General features: G+C 32.8%; 1 protein-coding gene across 2 annotated transcripts in view; it reads right to left on the bottom strand.

The window, feature by feature from the left end:
* Positions 1-16357, bottom strand: part of LOC124542927 — a 232060-nt gene extending 215703 nt beyond the window's left edge. For both annotated transcript variants that reach the window (XM_047120870.1, XM_047120871.1), the window contains exon 1: positions 16119-16357. The gene's annotated coding sequence lies outside the window, so the exon portion shown is untranslated. The remainder of the gene's footprint in view (positions 1-16118) is intronic.
* Between the last annotated feature and the right edge of the window lie 8553 nt (positions 16358-24910).

Raw genomic sequence — 24910 nt, 5'->3', positions numbered from 1 at the left:
AGTATAGATTTTGCTTAACAACAATGTTTAATGAAGTACTTTGTTTATAATTAAAGCGAATATATACAAATTATTCATTTTCAAATTGTGTGCTTAAGTAAAATGTGAATTGTACTTTAACATTTATAATATTAAGTATATATAGTATAAAGTAAAAGTAAAGTAAAGTAACAGTCTGTACATTTCCCACTGCTGAGATAAGGCCTCATCTTCCATTAGAGAGAGGGTTTGGAACATATTCTACCACGCTGTACCAATGCAAGTTGGTGGAATGCACATGTGGCAGAATTTGGATGAAATTGCTGAAATTTAATGCAGATTTCCTCACGATGTTTTCCTTTACCGCCAAGCACGAGATGAATTATAATTACAAATTAAGCACATATAGTGGTGCTTGCCTGGATTTGAACTCGCAATCATCGGATAAGATGCACGGGTTCTAACCACTGGGCCGTCTCGGATCATATAGATAGTATAGATTAGATTTATTAAAATATGATCTTAAAAGTGCACAATAATTTATCATGCAGTCATTCAAGAATCCCTCTTATGTGAGGGTGAAGGCCTCCTTCAGACTTTTCCATTTATCTCTATCTTTGGCAATTGTCATCCAGTTTTTACCAGTTATTTAATAAATCGTTATCCCAACGAGTTAATTGTCTTCTCTTTAACCACCATTAAATAGCTAGTCATTATCTCTTTTCCAGACATGAATGACGTTGGCATGGCATGCCATGTGCTAAGTTGCAATGCATGGCTTAGCAACTTAGCACTCACATTCAAAATTATTGTTGTTATATGTACACATAACATAATTATACGATATAAAATTTCTGAAATATTATTAGGTAGCTCATTTCATACCACAATATCTGGAATAATAAAGTAAGCTTTGTAAAATTCCACGTGATATTTTAGTTTTTGAGATTTGTGATGTTTGACATGTATGAGAAAAAAAACGTATAAGTATGAAAAAAAAGGTCAAGTGCTAGTCGATCTCGCGTCTAGAGGGTTTTGTACTGTCACGATAGAAAATAAGAAGAGAAAAAATTATATACGTTCTCTATGTTAGGGTTAGTACGTTAGAAAGCGTGGAGAACGAAAAAAGACGAACGATATTATTCTAAAGTTAAAATATACCACGCCTCCTTTTCGACGTATATGTTTTATTGGTTAAACTTTCAGGTACTACCGGATTATTTGTAAAGCACCTACAACTACATTAAGCATAATAACTGTTGTTCTAAGACAATACTTTAGTTTTATAAGAACTTTTGAAACGTCATTTAACAAACTATATCAAGTGAAGCTACCGGTTCGGAATGCAGATACTACCGAGAAGAACCGGCATTAAAAAATTGAACTGGATTTCTTTAAATACTAATGTGTTAAAAATATGCATCGTGAAACACAGATGGTAAACGGGAGTGTATAGGGATGCATCATCAGCTGGGTGGCGCTTGAACTTCACCTATTTATTTGCGGTCATTGGTCTTTTAATAGAGACGCACATGCTTGTCCTTGTAACTACCAATTCTTTATCAAATAAATGTATACAATAACACCAACAACAGGCTGTCAATTTCCCATTGCTGGGCTAAAGCTAAGCTCCCTTTGAGGAGAAACTTGGACCATGTTCCATCGTGCGCCTCCTATGAGGGTTGGCACGTGAATCACGCAGAATCTTTTTGAAATTAGATACATGCAATTTCCTCACGATATTTTTCTTCACCGCCGAGCTTCAGATGAATTATAAATACAAATAAAGCACTTGAAAATTCAACGGTACCTGGGTTTGAGCCCGCAATTATCAAAGGGGTACGCGTCCCAACCACTGGGCCATCTCGGCTCGCAAAGTAAATTTATCTTAAATGTAAGTAATGAAAGTATGAAGTTTAGGTTCCTTGAACTTAACAAGGAAGAACCTAGGCTCTTAAAAGTACGTAATTAGTACAAAATATTTTAATTGCTTGTAATATCAGTACTAAGTATGGCTTAGTACGAAGAGATTATGAATGCAGTGTCCCTACAAGCTTACATAGCCATTTAAGAAGATTAACTTCTGTCTACGGCATGGCTCCAATTGTTTTGTATAAATATATATTTTGTCGCGCTGATAAAAACTGCAGATTCCATTTTCAACGTCAAATATAAGAAAGAGAGAATTTTAATTAATTTTAACGTATATTGTAATAAATACTGATCTTAGAGGTGAATCGGATCTATAATACCTGTAGGTTTTAAGAAGATAAACATTAAAATCAGTCGATCTCAGAAAGCAAGGCCTAATCGAAAGATCTGTGCACAAAATTTTTTGTTAAATAATAGCAATTCACATTTTACTCTAATAACAAATTTTTCGCTACTTATTGTTAAGCAAGAAGTATTCATATCAACATAACGTGGTTGGTCTCAGAATTATCATTATGAATCATAATGCATAAGAAACGGGACATACTCCCTTTTCAATACAGATTAAACTGTGTCAGAGAAAACAATAAAACTGATTTTGGAAATTCTAGTGACTTTTATAACAACTTGCAAAAATTAAAATCATCATGTTTATTATGAAGTTTTTTTAATATATAGAGATAATAAAATTAAAATTAAAGATACTTACATATAATAAAATTGGAGTGTCTGTTTATAATATTAAAATAGCCCTATATTGCTCAATGGATATGTATTTATATTTATATACACGGTACATATTCCAAAATAACATTTTGTTCAATTTTTGTCGGTCTGTCTGTTTGTTCCGGCTAATTTCTGGAACGGCTAGACCAATTTTGACGGGACTTTCATTGTCAGATAACTGATATAATAGGGACTAACTTAGGCTACGATAAATTTTTTTTTGGTATATACAGACGCGTGCAAGATCGAGGGCACAGCTAGTTTAAAATATAATACTTGATACTAAAATATAATCTACTGTACTATCCTTCGTCACGTCAAATATGGTCCGAGTTATCTTGACAAGATTTAAGTTGACATCAGTCAGCAAAACAAATTGTGGGATTAGCTTTATTAAACCTACCTTCATTTTGAAATGTTCTCGGCACATGTAATTCATTATTTAGACTTAGATGTCTAATTTAAGGGGTAACAAGTAAGGCAGACCAATTCCCATTTCGCCTACACTCCCCAATCGGGTAAATATATCCGTGCTAATGTCATAAATGATAGAAATGTTTGGGTAGCGTCTGAATGCCAAGGAAATATAATTTAACTTGTAACATGACTGTACGATATATTTTCATCGTGCCAGACCGAGGTCTTATATTACACATAATAATAATAATGCCTTTTTTATTTTCTATAATGTTAATATATTTTATAAAAGAAAATACCTTTATGTATTTTAGTGTTGTCTTGTAATTATTTCTGTTTTTTTTTAATACTAGTAAGGTATAGGCCTCCTTCAATTCTTTCCATTATTTTCCTATTCTGTGCTAATTTTATCCAGTCTTTCCCAGTGGTTTCTTCTTTATCGTCTCTCCACCGTATTTGTGGTCTGCCCACAATTCTTTTTCCTTTTGAGAGTCCATCGCTGGTCGGTGCATCTCGCTACTTGTCCGAAGTCTCATATTATACATAACGTATTACAATTGTCTTAAACGACTTCTCACGTTAAATAAGTTGACAATCTGAGATGAAAAATAACACCAGCATTGCAATCTTTGAGTAAATTTTCCTATCCACTGATTTATATCACATTGGTTGATAAACGTGGATGGTATAAAAGTATTTAATAAAATAGTGAGACCACGATGATTTAAATTATGTATGTATGTACTAGCGAACCAACCAGACTTCGCACGAGTGCAATACTTATAACTAAATTTAATATACTACAGAATTTGTTCATTTACCACATCACATTAGAAACTTCTAAAATAATCAGTGTTTCTTTTCTGTATTGTCTATAACATACAAATATCTAGCTCTCGCGAATAACTTTGTCTCTTAAAAAAAACCGCATCAAAATCCGTTGCGTGATTTTAAAGATCTAATCATACAAACGGGCAGACAGCAGTTAGCGACTTTGTTTTATACTATGTAATGAAGATTTTAAATAAAACTATAAAATTGCTCAAATTGTTTCTGTAATTTTAAGATATTTTATTTGAATTTGGTGACATTACAATGTAACACATAATAATACATAACAGTAACAGCCTGTAAATTTTCCACTGCTGGGGTAAGAGGCCTCTTCTCCCTTTGAGGAGAAGAATAAGAGCATGTATTCAACCACGCCGGTCCAATGCATGTATGACATATATACATATGACATGTATACAGTCAGAGTAAGAAAACCTTCACGCGTTTTCAAATTAATTCCTTTATCAAGTCTTAAACTCTTATTACCTTTTGAATCTTAACATAAAATCATTGCGACGCAATATGACAGTATGTAAAGCAGGTTATTACTCGTACTGAGCACACGAAAATAGATCTTAAGATGAAGAACCTTTCTCACCCCGACTGTACATATGTAGACATGTTAATTATGTAATAATTTCTAACGAAACTATTTATGTAAATAAATAAAAAGTCAATTTAGTCAATGTTCGTTAAAATTACATACTTTTTCGTGCTACGTTATTACACATACTTTGTTTGTTGTGTTAAGCATGTTGGAAACAAAAGGTTCTATAAATACAACATACATTTATAAAATGTATTTAATTGTAAAAAATAACATACATATGAATTACAATGTACAAACATACAATTAGCGAACTGCAGTGAAAACGCAACAAAACATATTCTACAGAGAGGAATCACGCCGCACCGGTCAATTGTAAGTTGGATTACACATTAAAGGTCAAAAGATATTCATTATTTACTCATTACCAATATGTCTTACAAGAAACAATTTTTTATTAAACATTTAGTAAATACACAGATTAAAAAGTGTTTAATAAAACCTATTATTTTTAACGCAGCAATTTTACTGCACAACACCGATACAGAGCATATTTTGATTGTTGTATTTACTGCTGAATTAATTAATAAAAAATAATTATATACAATACAACGATTGATTAGACTGTCAAGTTTTAAATTAAAACATAATTACGTATTATTAATAGTACAATAAGAGTTATTATTGATGTTGGCAACACAAGAGTACTCGTAAAACTCATTATTAATAAAGTAAACTTTGAATATCATTAAAATATATTATTATTTTAATATCAAATAGACCCGATCCAGCTTCGGATGCAATGCTGATACTAAATATACTACAGATTTTTCCCAGTGGTTAGAACGCGTGCATCTTAACCGATGATTGCGGGTTCAAACCCAGGCAAGCACCACTGATTCATGTGCTTAATTTGTCTTTATAATTCATCTCGTGCTCAGCGGTGAAGGAAAACATCGTGAGGAAACCTGCATGTGACAAATTTCATAGAAATTCTACCACATGTGTATTCCACCAACCCGCATTGGAACACCGTGGTGGAATATGTTCCAAACCTTCTCCTTAAAGGGAGAGGAGGCCTTTAGCCCAGCAGTGGGAAATTACAGGCTGTTGTTGTTGTTGTTGTTGTATCTATCTATTAATGAAAACGCATCGAAATTGTGTAATTTTAATGATCTAAGAATACATAGGGATTAAAAATCACATAGAGAATATTTCTTAAAGATTAATAGTATCGAACAGATTATAACCCTAAGGGTGCATGCACAACATGACGGGATTAATTATGCATAATGATGATAAAGGGTAAACAAAATTTAAGGAACATCTAAATTACCCAATGCTGAACAAAGTTCTTATCTCCCCTTAAGATTCCGACTACACTGGATGCTGATTAGTGAGCCGATCAACTAATTAACCATTTTCTAATATCCATAATCCATACATACATACATAAGTATATTACAAAGGCTTGGGTCATTCTATAATGGTAATACATAGTCGAGTTCATTATTTTCCATACTGACAATCGACTTTTCCGCATTCGAGCTTTTGTAAAATAGTGTTAGCACATAACATGTCCTTCTTAATATATATCTGTCTCGCTCTGATATTTAAAATTGCTACGAGAGCGAAGAGCGTCGCTGATATATTCTCGATTCTCAACTCGTAATGCTTTGGCTATTGTTATGGGAATACCGCAATAGGTAGATTTTATAATTTACGATACGAGTTAAATATGTAACATATTTTCAATAAATGAGAGTCGATTGGCCCAGTGGTTAGAACGCGCGCATCTTAACCGTTGATTGCGGGTTCAAACCCAGGCTGGCACCACTGAAAATTCATATGCTTAATTTGTGTATGTATTCATCTCCTGCTCGGAGAAGAAAACAGCATGAGGAAACCAGCATTTGTCTAATTTTATCGAAATTCTGCCACATGTGTATTCCACCATACCGCCATGGTAGAGGCTTTCCTCGAAGGGAGCGGAGAGCCTTAGCCCAGCAGTGGGAAATTTACAGGCTAATGCTTCAATAAAACACAAAGCAGACTTATCGAGAGTCGATTATAACAGTTAAGCTAGTTTACTGAAAATATTTTAAGTTATTTGGGTTAAATATATTTCAAGACTTTAACTGTCAAATTCAATAGTCAATTCGAATCGGCCCAAGCATTCCTGACTCGTCATTTATAGTCTATCTATTTTGCCAGTTCTATATATAAAGTGGAATATGAATTTTCAATGAATGGATATCGACGTCCGTTTACTATTTAGTTTCTGCCGTCCGTATTTCAATATCGTCTAATATTTAACAGCGTTTTTAAATTCAATAATATTATACGAAACTTCATTTTATTTAATATATTCGATGGAAAGAAACTGTAATACAATTATGCTAATCTCAAATTACATTACCAGGAAAATATTTCAACACAAATTATTTTTGTTGACATATTGCATATATATACCTACAAAGAAACAAACTGTACATCTTTATGCTGTGCCCGCGACCTTGTACGGGTTTGAATTTAACAAAAATAAATAAATTATTTTAGCCTAAGTTACTCCTTATTAAATCAGGTATCTGTCTGAAAGTCCTGTCAAAATCGGTCCAGCGGTTCTAGAGATTAGCCGCAACAAATAGACAGACAGAAAAAAGTTGTACAAAATGGGATTTTGATATATGTACCGCGTATACATACATATACATTGAGGAAAAATGGCTGTTTTAATATTACAAACAGACACTCCAATTTTATTATATGTATTACGATATATACGCCCAAAAAAGCGACAATTGGGTGTCGTGATTAAGCAGGTTGATGTTAAAGACCGTGCAAAGTGTAGTAGACTTATATATATGTATATATGATAGATATATATTATTATATATACTAATCATGAATCCAATTGTAAAATACTCAATCATTTTCTTTAATAATAAATAACGCCAATACGAAGCCGGGGCTATCGCTAGTTACACTATATATTGAAATGATAAATTATAAATAAATGAGGAAATGTTACGGGATTTGAAATAAGCTTCGTTTTAAAGCCTTACTTAGTACTAAAAAGGATGGAAAGAGCTTTTTGTGGTATTAATAAAACAAATCAAAGCCGTATTCGCTCCACCACGAATATGCGATTAAATAATTTATTCCATTTCCATATTCGAATATATTCAATATATCAGGATACGACGGCTAATTTTAAATATTTATTTGCGCAGTCATTTGCGCAGACGATATTTTATTTTATTTTCAATAGGACAACCAATAAGATATCATATCAAAATATATCATATCAAAATCACATACAAAAAAATAAATTACATTTCAAAATTATCAATGCAAAAATCTTTCTATTTACGGGCAGTCTTATCGTGCATTAGAATATTATTTAAAATATAAATTAAACAATTTTTAAAGTGAAATTATATAAAAAATAATAAAAACATAAGTTTAAAATTGAGCACAAATATATTTTTTTATTGAATTGAGGGTGATTGTCCCGACATGTCTAAATCATTTATTTTCATACTTATGGTGATGTATAACAACGATAATCTCGGTATAATGAAATTTCTATGTAATATTTTTAATATGACGTATGAGTAAAAATATTTACCTGTAATGCATGCTCACGCCAGCGTTCGCATCGCATTGCATCGAGTCAGCTATTACATTAGCCGGACATTGGACACTTTTGTTATTCGAGTTTCACGTTACAGTAATATTATGTACTAGCTATACTCGCGACCTTGTACGCGTTTGAATTTAACAAAGAAAAAATATTATTGTAGCCTAAGTTACTCCCTATTATATGAGTGAAAGTGCCGTCAAATTGGTCCAGCCATTCCAGGGATTAGCCGGACAAAAATTGTAAAAAAATGTTATTTTGGTATATATAAAGTGTAAACATTATGTAAAAAAGGGATAGTTTAATATTATACACAGATACTCCAATTTTATTATATGTATAGATTATTCTGAAATTCGTATATTACAAAATACATTAAACATTCATAAATATCATTTAAAAATTACATTGTTAATTTACTGCAACAAATTGATACATCAATAAATAACAATTTTATTGCGTACCTCTCTTATTTAAAGTAATTCGTAATAAAAATAACTTTTGTATTATCACATCAGACGTCAAATACGCTGCGTTAATTATTTATTTTATAAAAAGATAACATTTATTTCTCTGTATGTTTTGTTAATTTCAGAAACTAATTAAGCGACGCTTAAAAACAGTCGTCCAAAACTATAATAAGCTTTACTGGAGTGAGTTCCTGGGCGCCATATGTATACATTAAATTTATATCATATAATTTTCTTTATTAATAAACTGGCAACACTGTTTGATACTAAGTTTACTATAGAATGTCTTCATATTCAACGTTCATAGCCTTTCACTCATTAGACAATGCAAACAGCTATGTTAAATCTGTAATATATTTTAAAATATTAGTTTAAATACAACCTTAAATACATGAGCTGAGATGGCCCAGTGGTTAGAACGCGTGGTTCTTAATCGATGATTTCGGATTCAAACCCAGGCAAGCACCACTATATATACATGTGATTAATTTGTGTTTATAATTCTCTCATTTCGAGCTCAGCGGTGAAGGAAACATCGTGAGAAAACCTGCATGTGTCTAATTTAATCGAAATTCTACCACATGTGCATTCCACCAACCCGCATTGGAACAGCGTGGTAGAATATGTTACAAACCCTCTCCTTAATGTAGAGGAGGCCTTAGCCCAGCAGTGGGTAATTTACAGACTGACTTTACTTAGTACTTTTAAATAAATACAAGTTTAAGGTACTTAATTAGATAAGGATTAAAACCGTTTCGAAAATAAGCCATTATTCCCCGTAAAGGACAAAAAATGGTTATTGTGGGTTATCCCTAAGAGATAAATATATACCATCAAAAGGTCCGCCTTTTTGTTGTCTTTTTTTAAGCTTTACAATACTGTAGTACATAAATTTATTATCTGTATTTCTCTTGCATCACTGTATCTATTAAAAAAACCGCATCAAAATCCGTTGCGTAACTTTAAACATCTAAGCATACACTGGGACATACAGAAATCTAGCGATTATAAGATAAATAACTAAAGCTACAACCTAAAGAGCCACCTATAATATTTAGCTCAGGTAAAATGATTACAATTTACCTGAGCTAAATTAAAGCTTAAAAATATATCGTTATGGAGAGAAAGTAAAATATTTTACAGACAGTAATTCAAGTAGGGAGACAGTTTATGAAATGCATAAACCTATCTCTGGTCCGATCTGTAAATAAAACCATAAATTGGTCAACACAGAATCTCTCTTCCATAATAGTTTGCGGTTATCGAAGACCAACTATATTTTGTTGATCTACATGAAGAGGTATTTTGAGTAGTTAAAGTATATCCGTCTTAATTTTATTGTTTTTTTTTTTATTTCTTCATCTCTAACTCTCTCTAAAACGCTGTATAAAAAATTCGTAGAGTTGATTAATATTAGACATAAAGCTTGGATAATCTATAATTATTTTGTGTATCGTTAATAATTTGGTTAGAATAGTTACGTCGCATAGTTTTATATTCATGAAACTGAGATGGCCCAGTGGTCAGAACGCGTGCGACTTAACAGATGATTGCGGGTACAAATTCAAGCAAACACAATTGAATTTTCATGTGCTTAATTTGTATTTCGCATGAAGCGTTAGGAAATTGCATGTGTCTAATTTCAACGAAATTCTGCTACATGTGTTGGGTACACATGTAGCACGAATCCGCATTGGAGCAGCGTGATGGAATATTCTTCAAACTTTTTCCTCAAAGGAAGATTCCTCTCTCGTCTTAGTCGAACGATCATTTACGGGCTGTTACATTATATGTGTGTGTGTTATATTTAGATTAATCACAAACAAAGTTAAAACAACGCCGGCGTCTATGCAATAACTCAAAGTGCATTTTATATAAAATAATTGAATCAGCACCGTGTTATGTTTTTATAACAAAAGGATAATTTGTTTAGCATTGTTTCTAACACAAGCGTTGCATAAAATATATGATACTAGATGTACTTTGATGATATTTGGTGAGAGGGCTTTGTGCAAGCCCGTCTGGGTAGGTACCACCCACTCATCAGTTATTTTACCGCCAAATAACAGTACTCAGTATTATTGTGTTCCGGTTTGAAGGGTGAGTGTAATTACAAGCACAAGGGACATAACATCTTAGTTCCTATGGTTGGTGGCACATTGACGATGTAAGGAATAGTTAATATTTTTAACAGCTCCATTATCTATGGGTGATGTTGATCTCTTACCATCAGGTGGCCCAGATGCTCGTCCGCCAACCTATACCATAAAAAAAACCGCAGAATTGTCTGCGGTATGTTTCGTTCGGGATAAATGTAACCAATTGACCATTTAATAAAAAAAAATATTTTAATAGTTAGTCTTATTATTCATTAAAATAACACTTTTAAAAAAACGTTTACATTTAGGCTCGAATGTAATCACAGAACCGATTGTATATTAACTGTAAACTCAAACTCAAATTATTTTATTCAATGAAGAAGCATTACAGTTACTTATTGATAACACCCTGACCTGAGAAGAACCGGCGAAAGAAACTCAACAGTTTTTTTTTGTCAAATTAGTTACACACATGTATTGAATAAGTATAGATATATGTATCTATAGAACTAACCTAGTTATAAAATGCTTATATAAAAGAAAAGCTATACGAGTTTCTTGTGTTTCTTTGTAAAAGGAATCTACCTTCCGAAACGCTGTTAGAGTTGAAATATTGACCAATTATAAATGCTTTATTGTTAACTTTAATTGAATATAATTCAAGAGCTTGCATACATGTCATATTCTACAAATTGACTCTTGATGGGTTAAAAAGTAGCATGCATTCGTTGGGATGAAACCCACGTTCATCTGCCCACACTAGACGCCACACTAAATGTAATCAGCATTGGTTCAGTGGTTTAGCCGTGAAAACGCAACGGACAGAACTATTCTCATGTAAATATTTTGTGTATCGTTAATAGTTTGGTTAGAATAGTTCCATAGGCTAGTATTATATTCATGAAGCTGAGATGGCCCAGTGGTTAGAACGCGTACAACTTAACAGATAATTGCGGGTTCAAACTCCAGCAAGCACAATTGAATTTTCATGTGCTTAATTTGTGTCTAATTTCAACGAAATTCTGCTACATGTGTTTGATACACATGTAGCACGATGCGTAATGCGGGTGAAGCAGCGTGGTCAAATTTTCTTCAAACTTTGTCCTCAAAGGAAGACGCTCTCATCTTAGTCGACCGTTCAAAATGTATTACTTTAGATGTAATATGTAATACAACAACAACATCAAGAGCAGCCTGTAAATTTCCCATAGCTCGGCTAAAGCCTCTCTCTTTGAGGAGATGGTTTGGAACATATTTTTTCTATTAATATGTAATACGTATTGCTAAAAATGTATAGGCACTTACAAAAAATCTTTATAAAAGTTCGCGTGTTACGGAGTCGTTAGGTTGAACCGTTGTGTATATACTAGCTAACTGTTCTGACTTTACACGGGTAAATAAACAAATTTGTGAGTATATTTATAGAAAATAATAAGAAAAATTGATACTATTGTTTTTATCAGCCCGACATAAATGCCTCGTTCATTTAGTAGCTTCCAAGCTTTAAATCCATAAACCAAGGGACCATATAAGACAAAAAAATTGGCTTCATTTATTGAGGAATTCTCAATAGCAACATGGAGCCCAGAAATTGATCGACATCGTGCCTCGTAAAGCACGTTAAGGAATTGATTCAACTTATTCCACTCAGCTCCAAGTTTAGATACTTGTTCAATTCCATTTTCCACTCAATTCCATCGGGATATAATCAAAAGCCAAGAGAACAACACCATTATAAAAACGTCTTGCTTTTCATTCGTAGTTCGTTAACCATGCTCCCATTATCCAAAAATATTTGAATAATCGTGTAAACAGAATAAAATATCTAAACAAAACACTGGACCAGATTATTCTTTAAGCATCGTGAACGGCTAACAATTTGACGTACAAAGTTTTTGTATGCCTGTTATTGTTTTCGAAGCAGTCGTCTGAAAAGCGCCCGGACCGACATTCAGCTCCGACAACGTTGACATAATAAGCTATGTCTATAAAAATACGCAATTCGTGTCAATAATTTCAGGCATATATTCGTCAGCTATACATATATAAATAGTAAAATTGAAGTGTCTGTTTGTTATGTTAAAATAACCGCTTTTCACTAAATGCATATTGCCACACATACCAAAAAAACATTTTTTATTGTTTGTTCCGGCTAATCTCTGAAAATGCTGGAACGATTTTGATGGTACTTTTACTGCTAGATATAGAGCTATAATGAGGAGTAACTTACAACACCAATATTTTTTTGTTAAATTTAAATAAACACGAATTCGTGGTTCTTATAGTATAAAGGTTAATACCCCATATTTATTGTCTATTTCACCCAGAAGAACGATAAACATTTAACATCGAATCGACGCGATAGCACTAGCGAGCTTGAATAATCTATAGTAGTCATTATGGAATTACGAAAAAATTACATTTTCAATGTCGAAGGAGCTGATAACGTAACTAGTAAGTTTGAGAGTAAACTGAATTAGTTATATGTTGTTAAATGAAATCGTTATGTATTTTAAATAAAGACTAGCTGTTCCCGACTTTGCACGCGGTTTGAATTAAAAAAAAAACATACTATAGCTGTCTAGTTACTCCTTATCATATAAGTTATCTGCCAGTGAAAGTACCGTCAAAATCGACAGACACATCGCCAGACAGACAAAAATTGTTAAAAATGTTTTTTTTTGTATATGTACCGTTTATACATATATTCAGTAAAAAGGGCTATTTTAATATTACAAACAGACACTCCAATTTTATTATATATTTAGATATATAATTCAAGAACTGTTTACACTAATAGTGGAGCTATTAGCATATCGCAGGAAAACGTAAATCTAAGGCTTGTTTACGTTTATTCCCTCTTCGATTGGAAACCGCTATAGTTGTATCTTGAATGTAAGAAACGAACGGACGATCAAACTTTAATATCAATAGTAATCTTTACTAATACTATTAATAAGAACTATATCAGTCTGCTTAGTGTATTGGCTTGAAACAAGGTGTAGACAACTAACAACTAAAATGTGATCAAAGACGCGCGCTACCACTACTATTTAAAATATTATAATACATAATATTAGGCTTTGTTTCATTACAAATTTTAGTATAAAAGTAAAGTAACAGCCTGTACATTTCCCACTGCTAGGCCTATCCCATTAAGGAGAAGGTTTGGAACATTTTCCACCTCGATGTTCCAATGCGGTTTGGTGGAATGCACATGTGGCAAAATTTTGATGAAATTAGCCACATGCACGTTTCCTCACGATGTTATCCTTCACCGCCGAGCACGAGATGAATTATAAACGCAAATTAAGCAGATATATATAAGTGGTGCTTGCCTGGATTTGGACACGAAATCATCGGTTAAGATGCACGAGTTCAAACCACTGGGCCGTCTCAGCTTTAGTATATAACAGACCAGTTCGAATTTTTTTTTCGAGTTGGCGTCATTTATGAGAAATTTTTAAAGATAATTTATAATCATTTGTTTGTAGGTCATTGTAGAAGCCCCTCTGGGTAGGATCGATCGTAAAATTCTAGTACCAAACCTTGGCATATCAGTAGACCAACAGGTCTTTTACAGTACAGTTTCATTTCTCAATTTTGAAACCGGAACAAAACAATAATATTACATGTGAATGTACCGCCAACCTTGTGATCATCTAAATCCCCTTTGGTTAGCACATTGGTTGTATTTGGAATGATTTATATTTTTACGGTAGCAATGACACATTTCCCAGACCCCTCACATAACATAAAAAACTGGATCAACCCACTGCGCATGAAACAGCCAGATTAAATTTTGGTATACAGTACAGTATTGTTCTAACATTAAGCACAGTTAAGCGCAAAGCAGCTGTTGATATATTTAAGAACCTCATGTGCTAAAAGATTAGCGGTAAAAGTCTTTGTGCAAAGAAACTCTGGAACTCCTGGAAATTTTCCAATATTTGTGTTGAAAATAAAAAATGTTGTCAATATATTGTGAATTTATTGTTTTTATACCTTACTAACTAATGTCCGTTATGCGCCGCAATGTATATTTCATTGTTTCTATAACGATTCAACGAAAATAAGCTCTAATCGTTTGTTTATAAGACATATTTTTCAATAAATGAAATTAAATCGAATGGACAAATATTTTCTTGCATTTGCGCTTTCGTATCGAGAAAAAATGAATCAAATGGTCTCGTTCTATGAAGATTTAAGCTTGTTGATATTATCTATATAGAACGTACACGCTTACATTTTGTTATTCGAATATATTGAAACTTTTTAATATTTGAAACTTCTTTGCGTGTAAATAATGATGCCGAAAGCCCAGCGGTTAGACCGCGTGCATCTTAACCGACGATTGCGGGTTCAAACCCAGGCAACCACAACTGAATATTTTATGTGCTTAAGTGTTTATAATTCTCTCTCTCTCTCGTGTTTTGACGGTGAAGGAAAACATCGTGAGGACACCTGCATGTGTCTAATTTTTTAGAAATTCTGCCACATGTGTACTCGACCAATGGGCATTGGAATAGTGTGGTGGAATATGTTCCAAACCTTCTCCTCAAAGGGAGAGAAGGCCTTTGCCCAGCAGTGGGAAATTTACAGGCTGTTGATTAACGATGCTACTCCTCGTGGAAGTTTGCTACAAAGCCAGCCTTATTTAGCGCCTTAAATATTACCTTATATAAAAAATACTCACGACACTCGACTGAAATTAATAATGAACATAAAACGTTTTAAATGAATACGTGGCTACAATTAAGCACTTATTCAAAATATTTAGCGTAAATATTTAAATAAGACACCTAAAATGCCGTTGCAAATTTACGTTAAAATTTAATTTATTTTACATAATATACAAATGAGGACATTTGAACATGTTTATTTCTAAAAACGACGGATTATTCAATATGAAATGATTAATTTTATGAAAATATATTTAGAATAAAAGTTCGCGAAGCGTGTGTCGGGTAATAAAATAATGTATCGCAAAAGCAGCATCAGAAATTATTTTAAGTTTTCTATTAAAAACAACAATGTATTTGTATATTAATAACTATATTTCTATATTTAATTATATGTATACGATTGCGCTACAGATATCCTTTCAAATCTAAAAAATATTTGAAATAAATTCTAAAATAACATTCAAATATTTAAAACAAATGTAATTTAAATTTTAAATAATCTTTATAGAAGTCCTTTCCGTCGCCCAAAAGTTTTAGACATCTAAATAACAGTTATCCAACGCGGATTCCTGTTTTACAAACGACTCGTAAAGTACTGTAATTCACGTCGTATTTAATTTAAGACCATATAATTTCAATTTCAAAGCAAATAATAGAACGAAACAAAATTTATTCACGTCTCGTGGTAAGTATTCGAAAAAGTTTTCACATTTAATTAGAACTTGTAAACAGTCGCAAATAAATAAATTTTCGCATCGCTTATATAGATATATAAAAACAAAAACATACCTTTAATCGGTGATGATTCCGGTGATGAAGTCTTACTGCTTGTGGAATTTGAACGTAAAACTATTTTTTACGACGATATTAATCGTCATATTTACTGATAATCGAACTTATTCAGTCCATGCCTCGGGGCGTTTGACCTTTCTGTAATGAAAGACACGGCGGAGGTATGTTTGTTTATTGATGAGCGCGAAGTTTTGGGTTCGGCCGCGTTTAGCGCCTAACGCGTTTCACCGCTGGTAGTCGCGAATACCGACTGAACGCTCCGAGCGTTCCGAAGCTCCGTTGGTTTCAAGTAAGTTCGCTTGTAGTGACGTACCGAGTTTTATAGCTACGTTTACCGACACCTTACCGCCCTATGCGTATAAGCCCGTACCGTACCTCCCTAACGCACCCATTAGAGGTTTTTATTTCTGTTTTATCATCCATGTTGCCATTTGACTAGAAATCTGCAGCAGATATTATAGATAATTATTATACAGCTGTTGTATTATGTTTTGATTATAAACAGCGCGCGTATTATACGAATATTTTGTTTTCATAGCTAGCTAATGTACTGAAACACAATTATTAATGATATTATAAATTATGTTGAAATGTATAAATCTAATTTTAATTTAAACATTACTAAGCAAAATGTAAGTTCATTAAATATAAAATAAAATATTGCGTTAAAATTAATTGGATCGAAATTTACTGGCGATCATGAACGCTGATCGAAATATATATTTTATTAATTTTCAAAAACATTAACGAGCGCTCAAAATATCGAATATCTATAATAATATTACTGCCGTCTCTATTTCTAAGCCCGGGCTCCCCTCGAAGTACTTCGTCCCTTCGCCCAAAACTCCTATACGCGATATAATTGTGTATATCACAAATGTTTCTTACATTGATCAATCGAAAAAGAGCCTTCGGAGCGCGGGAAAATTTTACCCGAATTAAAATGAGTGTGAATTTCGTCAAACTCTGACATCGGTTTCATTGAGTTAAAAAGTTTGTGTACAAATTTTAAACATCGGATGTGTATGATTAGGTTTCTCGCGTTTACATGTTACAAGAACTATTGTTTTGTGTCCTGAGTGTGCATTTCTAGTGAAATATTATGTTGACGTCCATGAAAAAGGAGTCGGGAGTAAATGGATACTTAGCTACGTACATTGAAATTGTTGTAAGGCTTATTCATCATTCCTCGCTTAAAATTTCGATGTGTTACAGGCAACGTGATTAACTGGGCATTATTAATAAGGACCGGCCAATTATTTATTTATTTATTAAGGCAAACACAACAGGTTACAATCACATAGAGAATATTTCTTAAACATTTATCACTTTTACCGGCCATTATCAATAATGCCCGACTCATCTTGCAGGAATAAATAATTTTAAATTTTATTACTTTCTTGCAAGTCCTTCATTATTAGATATTTCTATTGATTTTTCTCAGTTTATTAATTTTTAAACTATTGTTCTTAAGCAATATTTTCATCTAAATAAAAGTAGGTAACTAAGGATATCGTTATATTTTTTAACTTTTCATGAAAATTCTGTAAGTCATTACAGGCTGGGCATTAATTATAATGACCGGGAAAAGTGATCAATCATGCTGTTTTAATTAAATTGTCCAATTGAGTCAGGCATTACGAATACAGACCGGCCATTATTCATAATGCCCGGACTTATTAAATTGTCCGTAACAGATACATTACAAATGCATCAGCGATAAATATAATAATGTTATAACTGATATATTTATTATATTTTATTATTTGCAAGGAGGTATGTTTAATTGTTACCTCGTTGATATATGAAAAAATTAGATTATTTACCGATGTTGATACGGCTCGTTTAGTATATTTCAGTTACTTTCACAGTATAATGTCATACGGTATTGCGCTGTGGGCCAACGCAGCAGCTATCCATACTATATTTGTGCTGCAGAAGAGGGCTATTAATATATAATCTACAATGTTATGAATATACTAAAAAATATTAATAATTTTATGAGAAAATGTGATACTCATAGCAGTGGTACAAGGAACAAACGCAAACTGCATAGAGCCAGTAACTCCTTTGTGGGGCAATGTATACGGTTTTACAAAAGGATCACAGAAAGCGTTCAAAATGACTCTGTTGCCAAATAAAAAAAAATATTAAGGAACGCTTGTGTGCAAAAGGTTATTATACAATTAATGAGTTTATGATGGATAGCACACCTTTCGAACGAAACGATCGCCTCCTGGCTATTTTGTTTAATATTAAATTGTTTATATAATATATGAAAGAAAAAAAAATTAAAAAAAAACCGCTGCGTTTCTTCCGCTGGTACTTCTCAGGTCAGGGTGTTTTCTTTTGCGAACCGCTGGTACCAATTCAATTGACCATCAATAATAAAGTGTAATACTTCTATATTGAATAAAGTGTTTTGAGTTTGAGTTGGAGTCTGATAAGTATTTATGTTATGAAGATTCGTCATACAAAAGACCTGGGTACAATCCTATAAGTAAAGGTAAATAAATATTAAAAACATTAATCCAGTCACAAAGTTATTAAAATAATTAAAAAGAGCTAATAAATAAGAACACAATATTGTTTTTAAAGGAATGAAAATAAACTTCTTGTACCTTATTTATTCATTGGCCTTATTGGTTTAACTTATTTTATTATTAATTACTTTGTTATTTGTCAATAGTAATATATAATATTTATATACCAATAAAGCGATTATGCTTAAAATCACTAAAAAGACACTTTGATTATTTAATAATATGCTATAAATTCTAAAATTTTATTGTTAATAACTGAAAATGCTCTATATTAATATTAAAAACTTGAGTAATATTTTTAAAATGAAGTTGAGATCATTTGAATAACATCAGACCCAATTTTGTAGGAATTTCTCTGCTTTATGTGAGTAGAGAGTGTGGCTCCTGCATTTTTCTGACGTGAAGGAACATATTTCGAAAGTAATATAACCAAAATATTACAACATTAATAGAGCTTCTCTAACTAGATAAATTTGCTCCTTATAAAATATAATCACTTGACAAATTGACGAATATTAAATTTTTTTCAGCAACGTAACTCGCATATATTACCTAATTGTGATATAACGAAATTAACAGCAACAACAACAGCCTGTAAATTTCCCACCGCTGGGCTAAGGTCTCCTGACCCTTTGAGGAGAAGGTTTGGTACATATTTCACCACGCTGCTCCAATGCGGATTCGTCGAATACACATGTGGCATAATTTCTATAAAATTTGACACATGCAGGGATTCTCACGATGTTTCCCCTCACCACCGAGCACGAGATGAATTGTAAACACAAATTAAGCACATATATATAGTGGTGCTTGCCTGGATTTAAACCCGCAATCATCGGTAAAGATGTTCGCGTTCTAACGACTGGGCCATCTCGCCTGTAATAAGATCATGCAAAACCTAATTTAATTTCAGTAACTATTGTAAAAAAGGTTTTATATAAATCATTCTGGACTAGTTAGTCGATAGTTGTACCGTGTCTCGGAAACCTGGTAAATTCGTTGGTTCTGCCCCTGATCTCCCGCCGGTCGTACCGGATTTCCGTCTCATCTGAGCATGTAGGTGAGAATATACCGCGCACCTGTGCACTGCGCTATTTATCAGCATTCCTCGATGAAATTCATTAAGAAAATCTACATATATTTTATTACATATTGGATCACAATAATTATTTATACAAACTCACCTTTTCTATTAAAAAAAAACGATACTCACTCAAATACGTGTATTAGTTTGACTTTAATGTTTCTTAAAATTTTTGTTTGACGCCCTCGGTGGTTAAGTATTGTGTGTGTGTGTGTGTGTGTGTGTGTGTGTGTGTGTGTGTGTGTGTGTGTGTGTGTGTATTTTCATGTGTTACGCCACTCCAAGGGCCCGAGTTCGATGTAGAAAAGTTCATTAGTTTTCTATGTTGTCTTGGGTCTGGGTATTTTTTGTACCGTCATTACTTTTGATTTTCCATAACACAAGTGCTTTAGCTGCTTACATTATGTTCAGAGTGATGTATGTGATGTTGTCTAATATTTATTAAAATTGAGTAATATTGTAGGTTTGTTTACGTACTTTAATATATTCAGCACAGAAGGCTTAATCATTAGGATTGGTCGTGCATAAAATTCGTTGAAAATAGAGATTATTTTAAGTTCACTTTCTTCGTAAGAGAAAAGGATGCTTTTGAATATATAATACATAGCACTGGATTTTGTAAAGCCGACTTTGCAATCTTGTATCTGCCTTCGTTTAATACTTATAAAAAGGTAAAAACCGTATCATAAGTAAAGTAAAGTAAAGTAACAGCCTGTAAATTTCCCACTGCTGGGATAAGGCCTCCTCTTCCATTAAGGAGAGGGTTTGGAACACATTCCACCACGCTGTTCAAATGCGGGTTGGTAGAATGCACATGTGGCAGAATATCGACTAAATTAGACACATGCAGGTTTCCTCACGATGTTTTCATTCACCGTCGAACACGAGATGAATTATAAACCCAAATTAAGCACTTTATATATTTATTAATATTATATAAGTAAGTTCCATCTAAAATACATCAAAAATTTGTTATCATTAACGCATGACAAGCACATTATTATCGTAACATACGCTAGCTATTTAATTATGAAATATATGAAATGAGTTGTCTTTTTTATATTGATATACATATTCTAGATGGTCCAAATGTGTCATATAATAATTATTAATAATATATGTTAAAAACCATACTAGCGAAAACTGTTTTTGATTCACCTTAATCCTCGCTTAAGGTATATATCTCCATATACATTTATTTTTTAACTGCATACTCATCTAAGTTTTCCGACTTACTAACTATTACAAACAATAAAATATTATTACAATTGTATTTCGTAACAAAGCACAACATAATTTGTATATGCATTTCGTTCGTAAAACGATATCTGCACATCCATACTTGATTTAATTCCGATCGACCAATTTATCATAGAACGCGCGAGTATTTAAAATTAACGAAATTTCGAATTTTGTGAGATTGTACATTGAGATTGTAATATCGCGATTTCATTACTACGATTTCTTCCATCACCCACGACACATATATTTATGTTATTGCGTGTGCATTTTGACGTGACTATCTCTCTGAATGATCTACTTTATGAACAGGGTTTTATCGATAAAATAGTGTTGAAATACAATATGGAAATATTTTCGAAATCGATTCGATTTTATTCTATTCGTTCGAGACAAAACAAAGGCTGTGTTCGTCTTCATAATATCGGTGTGCTATATTTCAGAAAGGTCGATTGAGTCGTCTAGGCGGTAAGGCGTTACAAACAAACTAACTCACTTTAACTTAATAAAGAAAACGCAAAAATCACGTGATTGACTTAGTTTAGTTTCTTAAGTTAGAAAGATTAAGAAATCGGGACCAGCGATTAAACTTTTGCTACCGATAAATAAAACTGTAATTCTATGAAATAATTTTATTTGGAATTTCTTTCGAGCATGTTTAATATTCTACTAATAGATGATGCTAATCTATTGTGACAACAACAACAGCCTGTAAATTCCCACTGCTGGGCTAAAGGCCTCCTCTCCCTTTGAGGTTTGGAACATATTCCACCACGCTGATCCAATGCTTGTTGGTGGAGACACATGAGGCAGAACTTCTTTAAAATTAGTCTCATGCAGGTTTTCTCACGATGTTTTCCTTCACCGTTGAGCAAGAGATGAATTATACAGGCAAATTAAGCACATGAAACAGCGGCGCTTGCGTCGGTTTGAACCCGTAATCATCGGTTAAGATGCACGCGTTCTAATTACTGGGCCATCTCGAGTCTCGCATCTATTATAAGCATGTATCGTATTTAGTACAAATTAATATGATGATGACGAAGTCCTCCAGGACCATTCGTAGCGCGTTGGTTGACATTATTACTACGATACGGGGCGTTTAAGACCTCGCACAAAGTTTTTTCATCATAATACAGGGACAGGATTTTTTATGATATAATCCAAATTTAGTATATAAAGTTGGTTACATGAAAGTCAGTGTTCATGCTTCTGAAGAGTACATGCAGAAGATATAATAAGAGAATTTTTAAAATTCATCACCTGTGATTATGAAAGAGGATGAAACTTTCGGTTAGTTTCTAAATAACAATCCGGACGAGATATCCCTATCATATATCCATACGGGATACAAAGCTATTTTGTTTTAAGTTTGTTTCTTTTATTGTTGAATTTAATTAGTATCGAAATATATATTTACTCAAGTATAATATTTCTTTATACATACATTTACATAAGACACACATACATGCATGTGTGTTTTAGTATTAAATGGTTATTTTGCTTTAAATATACCTACAGTGAATTTCAAACATTAGGTAGATAATTTTTTTTAAATTTGATTGATTTGTTTACGCTTTGTGATTCGCCAACACCATAAATTAAATCAAAATCAAAATAAACTTTATTCAAGTAGGCTTTTACAAGTACTTTTGAATCGTCATTTTACAATTAAGTGAAGCTGCCTACGGTTCGGAAAGTAGATTCTACCGAGAAGGACCGACAAGAAACTCAGTAGTTACTCTTTTTCAACATTTAAAAAATACAAAGTCATGTTGGTTAATACAATTTTTTTAAATTAATATATCCTGCTTGGAAGTCAACAGGTATTAACTCCACGCTTTTTTATCATCTACAAAATATTGTATCGAATTATATGCTTTTTTTACCAATGTATAAATAGTAAATCTAGAAGAAATAAATAAAAATAATTTATCAAACTATTCTTATAACAATTTCTTTGATATTCTATAACACTATATTTTATAACAAAAAAAAATCAAACATTACGATTAAATGATATCGGATAAAAAAAAGCGATTAAGCGAGAACTTTAACTCGCCTTTGAAGTCCATCACAAACAGCTTGAATAAGATGAACAAACGTGAAATTGACCGTAAAAAAAATATATATATTACACTTTGATCCCAATGTAAGCAGCTAAAGCACTTGTGTTATCTAAAATCAGAAGTCACGACTGTACCATAAACACCCAGACCCAAGACAACATAGAAAACTAATGATAACCTACATCGACTCAGCCGGGAATCGAACCCAGGACCTCGGAGTGGCGTACCCATGAAAATCGGTTTAAACACCACTCGACCACGGAGGTCTTCGTAATCTTATCATAACCATATCTGTTATTTTTAAATAGCCCACGCGATATATATTTGAACATATTAAATATAAATTATTTATATTTATTACCACTCCCCATACTTTATTATTAAAAAAGTAAATGCATTTTCCCCAACTTTTCCTGCTGTACTGCGTTCGGGTTTGAAGGTTGAGTGAGCGTAACTACAGCCACAAGGGACATAACTTAGTTCCCAAAGATCGCGCATTGGCGATTTATGGAGTGATTAATATTTTTTACAGTGCCGTTGTCTACTGTACAGCAGTTCCTATTATTTGTTATTCCGAATATATCAATAAAAAAAATCCTTTAAATTTACTTTTGATAATTGGGTACAGGATTGGTGAAGGATTTCGTTCAAACCAGCCTGAGTAGGTACCCTTTCATCAGATATTCTAGCCACAATCAGCAATACTTACCTATAGTTCTATTCCGGTTTGAATTTGTCAGTGAGCCAGTGTCATAAAGGGCACAAGGGACATAGGCAAGCTATAATATATAATACGTTTGTTACATACATTCACCAGCAGATCCGTAAACGCGACCGTCAACTATTTATTTAAAAAAAACATCCCTACAATATACGAATAATACAATTGTTTGACAAATAATAATATGCCTCTATAACAGTAAACTACTCTGAGATATGAAAAACCGTATAAATATTTCCAATATCGAATTTATATGTTGTTCTCATAACTCGAATATAGTATTCGTATTTACATGATATTTGGCAACACTTTTAGGTGCCAATATGTTTCGATAATAGAGTTTGTGCTTGCCTTTTATATATTCTTGAATGGGCGGGAAATGCGCGGCTCTTGTCAAGATAGATTCGAATCGACATAACAAAGTTCCATGTTTTTTTTGTAAATTTTATAAATAACTATATCACTAGGTACGCCTCCTGACTTCGTACGGACGAAAAAAATATTTTATTTATTTTATATTTCTGTGTCTAAACAAATATTAAACACATTAGCAGCGTCATTAACAAATCTAAATCCAATCTAAATATATCAGTAATCAACTATAAACAAATAAAACATCAATAGCGGTCCAGCCATTTAAAGGCCGCCAATGCCCTTGATGTTACAGATGTCCATGGGCGGTGGTAGTCACTTTCTATCAGGTGAGCCTCCTGCTCGTTTGCACCCTATCACATATAAAATAATAATAAAAGTATCGTTTCATACTCAAGACTTGTACTCGTAAGTGTAAAGATTATTCAATGATTTATTGCTAAGTAGTTAAATTAGTCGAGGTGGACAAATGGTTAGATCGCGTGCATCTTAACCGACGATAGCGGGTTCAAACCCAGGCGAGCAACGCTGAATTTTCATGTGCTTAATTTTTGTTTATAATTCATCTTCATAAAAGATTTTATTTCATAGAAGTACTGCCACATTTGCATTCCACCAACCCGCATGGGAACTACGAGGTGGAATATGTTCCAAACCTTCTCCTTAAAGGGAGAGGAGGCCTAAGCCCAGCAATGGCAAATTTATAGGCTGTTGTTGATGTTGTAAGTAGTTAATCGAATCTACATCTCATAAAAAAGTAT

This window comes from Vanessa cardui, chromosome Z (assembly GCF_905220365.1).
Source record: "Vanessa cardui chromosome Z, ilVanCard2.1, whole genome shotgun sequence".
Taxonomy (NCBI): Eukaryota; Metazoa; Arthropoda; class Insecta; order Lepidoptera; family Nymphalidae; genus Vanessa; species Vanessa cardui.
This window is presented reverse-complemented; position numbering and strand designations above follow the sequence as displayed.